Genomic DNA, 9,404 nt, shown 5'->3' on the forward strand with positions numbered 1-9,404 from the left:
ATTTACAAATGGAAGATGCCTAGGATTGTAGAAGTCTTAATACGCCTTCGTATAACACAGTATTTGGCATTTTAGATTCAGCTAAGGAAGTCCATGGCTGTAGAATAGCTAAGTGTGTCTTGGGACGCCATCACTAAGCCCTGGACCAGACCAATGTACTTGAAATGAAAAGGGGTAAGTAACATAATTTCAAAAACATCATACTCCAGTGGTCATCTACAAAATACTCAGTTGTCCTGTGTACCCTAGATACCTCTTCTTCAGACTAGTCTAAATTGGGGTCCAGTAGGGAAACAAGAGTGCATCTATGAACAAAGCCCAAAGGTTATTAGTCTTAAATTGGCATTCTGTCACTTCCCTTAGTTTCTCATTCAGAGTTAACTTTATTTTAGCATCGATTTGGGTGTCTTATCTAATTTCATTTTTCAAGCAAAATTTAAAGACTGCCATTTCCACACACTTGCACCCCAGGAGAAACAGCTTTGGTGACAACTTTTTTTATTAAAGTTCCTCATGACCGAACAATAGCACTTCATTCATCTGAATTGCAAGACAAGGTTGTCAGAAAATCTGTAAGCCGTCTCCACCCAAATCCCCCAAGTGCTGTGAATAGCGCCTCTGTCCTACTTCTTTGCACAAAACTGGGCTCAGTGGGTTTCATAAAACCAATCCTGAGATGCCATAAATGCCCAGTGGGTTTTGTGTTGACTCGGAAAATACCGTATGCCATATTTAATCTTTTCGTGCAATGTGGTCCTTCGTTCTGTTTCCACTTTCCTGAAATATTAGAAGTTTCTTGTGTGCTCAGGGTCCATGTTGAGGAATCAAATTGACTGACTGCTTTTATAAGTTTTATACAAAATAATAAGTACTACTTTCCTTTCAACATTTTTACTTTCCTAAACAAAGTGAAGGCAAGGTGGGAAAAGGAAAACTTAATATTGGGTTGCAATATCCTCAGTTTTTCTATTTTAGCTTATCGAGGACTTGTATAACTATGAAAAGAGTCTTTGAATTAAAGCTGAATCTCGGTGTCAATGGAAATCTTGGTCCCAAGAGAACTGCTGGGGATTCAACACAGAAAGTAGTTCACATGACATAGGTAGCTGGCACAAGTCTGAGAAGCCTTAGTGACTAGGAAAGCTCCTCTTTGAATTGCAGCGTGAAAGGCTGATCCAGGCTGCAGACAGGATCTTGACTTAAGAAAGGTAGGGCAGGCACCCACAGCGAGTCTCAGATTACGCATGTGATTTTTTTGCAATTGAGAAAAAAGTTTGGAGCCTTTTGACTGCGCACATTTGATTTTTGGTACAGGTGCTTCCAGGAGAGGCCAGATTTTCGCCATCTGTAAATTGGCAGCAACTCCCAGCTTTGTGTTGTAGTCTGTGTTAGTAGCAGTTTTCTGTTGCTCATGCACTTGGTATGGTCCTTTAAATCCGTATGGAAAACTCACTTCTCTTATGCTTCCGGGTGCGTAAGCCCACCAGCTTGCTACTGTGTCTCTGTCGTGTGTCTGCATTTAATTTAGCACCTACTACATGCCTGCTCCCCTCCGTGGGCACAGCCACCTTCAGGGATAGTTTTTGTGTGTTTTTTTTTTAATGCTTATTTTTTATTGTAGTGGAATCAATTTACAATGTTAGTTTCAAGTGTACAGCAAAGCGATTCAGTTATACATATGCGTATGTACATGTATATTCAGATTCTTTTCCATTACAGCTCATTGTAATGGAATGAGCTCATTGTAATGGAACTGTATTCAATTACAAGAAATTGAATATAGATCCCCGTGCTAGACAGTGGGTCTTTGTTGTTTATCTATTATATATATAGTAATGTGTATCTATTAATCTCAAGCTCCTCAGGGATAGGTTCTGATGTCCCAGTTTCACAATGAGCAAAGAGAGGTTCAGACAGATCAGAAGGAACTCAGACACAGTCACAAAGCTTGTCAGTGGGAGAACGGGGATTTGCCCCCAGGGCTCCCTGACTGCCAAGCCTGGTCTGTCCATTCCAGTGCACTGTTTCCTTAAGGATGTGACAGGTCTGCATGGAGCAAGTGCAGGCCTGTGAACAACCAAGGGCCTCGGCCACGTGCGTATAAAGATCACATGGATGATGAGTGAGGCTCTTGGCTTCAGCAAGTCTTCGAGATCATCTAGTCCAAACTTCCACCCCAATCAGCAATTACCTGTAGAGCAGTCCAGGTAAACGGTTCCCCAGCTTGTACTTGAGTTGTTTTCAAATGGGGAAGAAAAAAAAAGGTGGTAAATGGCTGTGGTTACGATCACATTGACGTATATAAATATTCACCCAGTGTTTGAGTTTCTGCAGCAACGTTCTATTTGGGAACAATTGTGCAAACAGCCGTGCTCAGGTGGGATCAGAGTATTCCCACCAGCAGAGTCAGGCCCCCGGGAGAGACCCAGCAGTGAGGTGTAATCAGGAACTGCTGTTCTTGTTGCTGTTTATATGCCTGCCTGGGACGGACGATCTTGAGAAAGTGGTCCCCCAAAGGGCAGAACAGCATCCTTTTGAAACTGCACAAATGACATGAAAAACAAGACAAGTTCAAAGAGCAGAGGAATCCCACACAGTCCCACCAGCCGAATTAATCACCTGTTTTCATTCTCCTGGTTTTCTGCTAGTCCTTGCCACATGTTAGCACGATTTTTAGAGTCATAATGAGGTATACGTGCAATTTGCTATTCCGCTTTTTCTGCTTCACATTATATCATGAGCATTTTCTGTTGCTACACAGCCTGCCTGATTATAATTTTTAGTGACTGCGTGGTAGTCCATCAAACTGACACACATAATCCACTTAACTACTCACTCTTCAGTTGTTTCTAGTTTTTCTTTATCTAAATTACTCCACAATGATCATCTTCACTTTTATTGACTTTTCCTCCTTCTTTTGGATTCTCTCCTTAGAGTCAAAAATGATATGCTCGACTCACAGATATAGTGGTGACAAGGTGGGGGGGAGTGAGGCTGTAAAGGGGTGAAGGAGAGGGAGATACAAACTGCTGGGTGTAAGATAGGCTCAGGGATGTATTGTACAACACGGGGAATATTGCCAATATTTTGTAATAACTGTAAATGGAAAGTAACCTTTAAAATTATATAAGAATAAAAAAATGTAATGAAAACAAATTGATCTGCTGTTTAAAAAATAAAGTCAGTGCAAAGGGATTCTGTGTTGAATTTTGTGACATACAACAGATCCCAGTCCTTAGCAGAATTTACATCAGGTGTGGTTTTTTTCCACATAGTATTTAGGTGTCTAATCACTTTGTATTGTAGACAGATAAAATGCTGCTCTCAATGAGTTTACTTTTCTAAAAGAAAGTACAAAGTTTTTTTTTTTTTTTTTGGAAAAAAGGAGTAAAACAATTTTTAACTCTTCGCCCTGAAGAAGGGTTTTTTAAAAAATCTTTTTTATCTTTCTCTTTTTCAAGTCTGTTTTATGATGTTCTCCACAATGTGGTACTCAGGAAAGGGCCCTGGGCTAGCGAGTCAGAGGAGAGTCCTGGTCATTGCTAGGTGGTCATTGGGAGTCACTTGATCCAGCCAAGCCTCAGTTTATCTGTCTGCAAAATGGGGGTGATGATGGCTGTCCTGCCTATTCCTTCAAGAGTCACTAATTCTGTCATGGGGGTCCCACCCTTCTGATCTCATCCGGACCTAATTACTTCCCAAAGACCCTACTTCTAAATACCATTATATGGGGGTGCTGAGCTTCAACATAGGAACCTGGTGGCAGGGAGGGGCACACAATATTCAATTCATAGCAAAGCATGGGAGAACAGAGCACTAAGAGAAATGGACCCAAATGGGAGGCTGATGGGATGCAGAGCACCAAGAACAAGGAGATGTCTGTAGACGGTGACTGAGACTGGGAATCCTGGCCACTTTCTCGAGCTGAACAGCTTGAACAGATCACTGACTTTGCTCCACCACAATTGCCTCCTCTAAAATGAAGACTCATCTGTTCATTCGCCAGATATTTTACTGTGTAGTTACCATGTGCAAGTGTTGGGGATAAAAAGGTGGACAAGACAGGCCCAGTCCCTGCCCTTGGGAAGCGTACATGCCCTAGGGAAGCACACCTCCCCACGGGAAGGTGACTGTCCCGTGGGGTCGCTCTGAGTAGTGCATGGTGTAACCTACATGGCCTGGTGTTCTAGAGCTGTTAGCAGCTGTCATCATCTGTCCCACCACTTTTCCCTGGGTTGGTCCTGTTAAGACACTGTACGAATAGAACAAATGAATAGAAATCAGGGGCGTTAACCCAGAGGTCCATTCATCCGTCGCCTCTGTCTTTGCTGCTGTGGATAGAACTTCCAGGGTCACCACCGCACTGTTCGTGTCACTAGGTAGCCAATACCTGAGCCGCTTAACCATCCTCTGGGCTCCCTTCTCCAGTGAGTCCAGAAGGGCATTGCTTATTTAGGAAATGACATGTTCCGGGTTATTAATACATTCTAAATATTAAAATTTCAGTTGCAGCACTGGGAAAATCATGGCAGGATTATCATTTAGGGAGGCCAGGTGGCTAATGAATGCTCGGTGCCCGGGAGTATCTTGATTCCTCTGCCCCTCTCTCCCAATTAACAAAAGCGCTGATGATCTCGGGGCCGTTTCTGGCCAGCTGGGATAAATCAGCCCGCTGGCAGCTGCCCAAGTGATGTATTTTAAGGGCACAGGCCATGTGGCTCTCTATTGCAAAGCAATTGGGGTCACTGTGTTTGCATATGGATTAACTTGCTGTGCAGGGAGCCTACCCACTTACAGTGCCCACTGTGGGTTGCCACGCAGTCGCTCCTCAGCAATGACAAAGAAGGAGGCAGGCCGAAAGACCCTTCAGGATGCCCCACCTTCATTTCTCTCCATCCCTGTTTTCATTCCTTTCAGCAAAGAGAATTCCATTGGCTTCGTCCGTCTAGTTTCACAGCCCCTGTTCTTAGAAGGGATTTCCCACCATTGATGGAAAAATATCTCTGGATGAGAATGGATGGAGGATGTAAAGAACCATATGGATGGGACCTGAAACTTATCAGCTCAGCTCATTTTCCTTAGTGATTCCAAGGCAAGGTACGTTAAAGTTATAGTCATTTTAAATAAACTGTTAATTGGATGAGCTGTTCCCTGGGGGGAATCCCAGGGCAAATCACAGTGAATGGGCTCAGGTGGTAATTGCTCTGTTGTAAGCAGGGTCTAAAAGCTCCTGAATATTCTGTCTCCGTTCTCCTGAGCAATTATATGCGACACAGAGGAGAGGACTAACTTACTCCCTATTCAACCGCTCAATAAACATTGTTACCAGTGACCTACCATGTTCGACACACAACGCTAAGCATTGGAAGGGTCCAAAGATGTACGAGATAGTTCCCGGCAGGCCAGGAGCTTGCTACCTTATAAGAAGGATGAGGAATTCACAAAATAACTGCAACCCAAGGTCGTATAGTTTAGGTGCCAATTGCTCTGTGGTCCTTGTGATCTGTGATCATAGGTCCTGGATTTCCTGGGCTAGTCACACTTCATTTTCTACGTCAGTATCCTCATAAATCACTGAAGTACTCCAGTAGGCAGCATTCAAACCACATTTCTCAGACTACCTTTCTTATCTGGGAGCAAGGCAAAAATCCTCTGTCAAGCCACAAGTTCTAGTTTTTCGCTAAAAATGATGGTCCCCGAACACAGGCGTAGCTCCTACCATAAGGTGAGTGACCAACCATTCATAATCCTGCAAAGGCAATTAACAAGGAGCAGGAGGCTTTCCAGCAAGGGTTTCTGAACTATGACTTGGCAAATGTTCTCCATGGTCCTCACACAGCTTCTCTTCTCATTAATTAATTAACTATGCATCTAGACAATGGATACACGGGGAATAAGACCCAGTCCTGATCCCCCAGAAGCTTTCACAACATTCTTTGTGTGTGTGCGTGCGTGGTTGGGGAACAGACAGATAACTCAGCAAGGAGGCAACTGGAGAGACGGCCAGAGCCTCATTTTGCTTTAAAGGAGGTTGGAATGAGAGCCATTGCTGGGTTCTAAGCAGAGGCGTGAGGGGATGTGGGTTGCACTTTAGAGAAGTTGATCTCACTGGGCGTGTAAGGAGGTTGAAGGGGGCACGGTGGAAGGGAGGCAGGCAGACACTGAGGGCCTTCTGACATCATCATCCCAGGGATTCCTGCCACATAAAGCTCCGTCAAGGGGGAGTTTCAGTTCCGGAGAGTGGAAAGGTGAGATGGAGCCAACAAGCCAAGAAATAGCCACCTAGAGGGGTGCAGCGGCGGGCTCCAGCTCCAATTACTCATACATGGTTCCATATCTGTACACTCTTAACGCTTTCTGTACACTCTGGCCTCCACATGAGGAGAAGGAGGCAGCTTAGGGATGAGTAGTTAAAGGTAACTTGAAAATGAACCTATGTGCACCGACAAAAATTAAATAGGCTCAGAACTGGTTAAACTAAAGGGAAGAAATTCTTCTTTGGTAATCCCAAAAGGCAGATAATAAATTAACCTCTGGTAGTAAGCATTGGAACGCAACTTTCTTTTATTCTTCCAGCATACCTGCCATCTATGCAATGTTTTTTTTTAATAGACTTTATTTTTTTAGAGCAGTTTCAGGTTTACAGCAGAATTGAGCAGGAAATACATGCCATGTTTTTTTATTTTGCCAATATACAAAAATTCCCTGCACGAACTCCAAATTGGCTGGACAGCAGAAAGTAGGGAAAAAAAAGCAAACAGAACCCATGAGGCAGGTCACTAGCATGAGCGTAGAGGGACTCTGGAATAAGGCACAGAGAGTTAACTGCCTGTGACAGCCGTGCAAAGATACCCCCTCGGCCCCCCTAATTGTGAACATCAGTGTCGCCATTAGAAAGTTCTAGAGAGGTGCCAGCTGCCTGAGGCAACTGTGTGTTAGTGACACCATGGAATCCCCTCTTTTTTCCCTCCATTTTTATTGAGAAATAATTAACATACGTCAGTGTATAAGTTTATGGCGAATAGTCTACGGCCATACCACCCTGAAAGCGCCCGATCTCGTCTGATCTCGGAAGCTAAGCAGGGTCAGGCCTGGTTAGTTCTTGGATGGGAGTTTATGGTGAATAATATGATGGTCTGATTTACATGTATTGTGAAATGATTACCACCATAGGTTGAGCCAACATCCATCTTCTGATACAGATGCAATATAAAAAAACAGAAGAAAAGGAAAAGAGGAAAAAACCATTCCTCCTTGTGAAGAGAATTCTTAGGATTTACTCTCTTAGCTTTTCTATATACCATATACCAGTGTTAGCCATAGTCATCACATCACACCCCTGGTATTTATTTATCATGTAAGTGGAAGTTTGTACGTTTTGACCACCTTCCTCCAATTCTCCCTCCTTCATCCTCTGCCTCTAGTAACCACAAAGCTGATCTCTTTTTCTATTTTTGTTTTTTTGTTTGTTTTGTTTTCTTTTAGATTCTGCATATGACAGCATACAGTATTTGTCTTTCTCTGATGACTTATTTCACTTAGCATAATGCCTTCAAGGTTGATTCACATTGTCAGAAATGGTAGAATTTCCCCTTTTATGGCTGAATAATATTCCATTGTATATACATACCACATTTTCTTTATCCATTCATCCATTGATGAAACTTAGGTTGCTTCCATATGATGCCTATTGTAAATAAGGCTGCAATGAACATGGTGATGTAGATATTTTTTGAGTCAGTATTTTTGTTTCCTTTTAGAATCTCCTCTTTTATCTTTAACCACTTGCCCCTAAGCTGCCACCTTTTCCTCACCTAAATGCCAGAGTGTACAGAAAGTGGTAGTGATAGAAAACTTGTATAAAAGTCGCTACAACAATAGTGCTAATCTAGGATCTCTGCATAACTCCTCCATCCCTCTCCTGGAAGAGGGAGGCTCTGCATGCATTCCCTGGAGACAAGAAGCTGTTTCTGGTTCTCCACTGTCCATTCCAGGACTTGGTCTCACCCTCTTGGAACAAAGTCTTTGCTTCTGATGTTAGTGCATCCATTCACACCATTTTTACTCCCTCACCCCTGGCTAGGGAGTTCCATGCAGAACATTCTCCCACTTTCCTTAACAATTTCTGCAACTCCCTCCTAGTATTTCTTTCTATCACATCCCTACCATGCCTACTGCAACTTTAAAATCACTCCAACCTCAATATCCTTAACTGCTAGAATTGTCATCATCTCCAACCCTCTATGTTACCAACTCCACACTTCAGACCACATTTCTATGCAGAACCAATCCATCTCTAAGATCTCATCTTCTGTGTTCTCCCTCTCTGATTATCACCTCCATAGCTCTTCCCTCTCCTGCCCCATCAGGCCATCACCATCCCCCAACTCCTTCTCTAATCTCCAAGTTCATCAGCCCCTCCCCACTTCAAGGACCTCCCTTTCCAGCCCACACCCTAGAATCACTTAGCCCCTGACCGCCTGCCTTTCCCAAGACCATCTTCAATACCCAATTATGATGGTTAATTTTCTTGAGTTTTATTGAAGTGTAATTGACATGTATAATTGTAAGATATTTAAAGTGTATATTGTGGTGATTCAATATATGTATACATTGGGAAAGGATTTCCCCCTGTCTAGTTGATTAACACCTTGAAATGGTTAATTTTATGTGTCACCTGGACTGAGCTAAAGGATGCCTAGATGGCTGGTAAAACATTTCTAGGTAACTGGGAGCGTTTGGGGGGGAAGAGATTAGCATTTGACTTGGTAGACTAGGTCAAGAAGCTCTGCCCTTAACAATGTGGGTGGGCACTTTTCAGTCCATTGAGGATTTGAATAGAACAAAAAGGTGGAGGGAGGGTGAATTCACTCTCTCCACTTGAGCTGGGACACCCATCTTCTCCTGCCCTCAAATATCTGCACTCCTGATTCTCTGGTCTTCAGGACTTACATCACCTGCTCTCCTGGACCTCCAATTTTTGGATGGAAGATCGTGGGACTTCCCAGACTCCATAATCATGTGAATCAACCCTCTGTAATAAACCTCTTTCTCTATATCTACATATATCCTATTGGTTCTGTGTCTCTGGAGAACCCAGACTAATACACCCAGTCACTCCCAGCATCATCCAGTGCCCTCTATCCTGCTCTGAGTTTGTTCCCAGCCGATGGCATCTTGCCATCTTCACATTCTCCAACTCCAAATGGTCACGACTTCTGGAAAGCCCATATTGTATTTCTCATACAACTGCTATCAACTTCTCCCACACACAGAAGCCCAGTTTGGCTTCATCCTTTTAAATGCCTTCTAAGATCCATCTGTGAAGATGTACTATAAATTCTCTGCTGTGGACACTAAAGATGTTTCTAGCCCTTTGTTCTAACAAACATGCTGCAATGAAT

The sequence above is a fragment of the Camelus ferus genome, chromosome 14 (genome assembly GCF_009834535.1).
Source record: "Camelus ferus isolate YT-003-E chromosome 14, BCGSAC_Cfer_1.0, whole genome shotgun sequence".
Taxonomy (NCBI): domain Eukaryota; kingdom Metazoa; phylum Chordata; class Mammalia; order Artiodactyla; family Camelidae; genus Camelus; species Camelus ferus.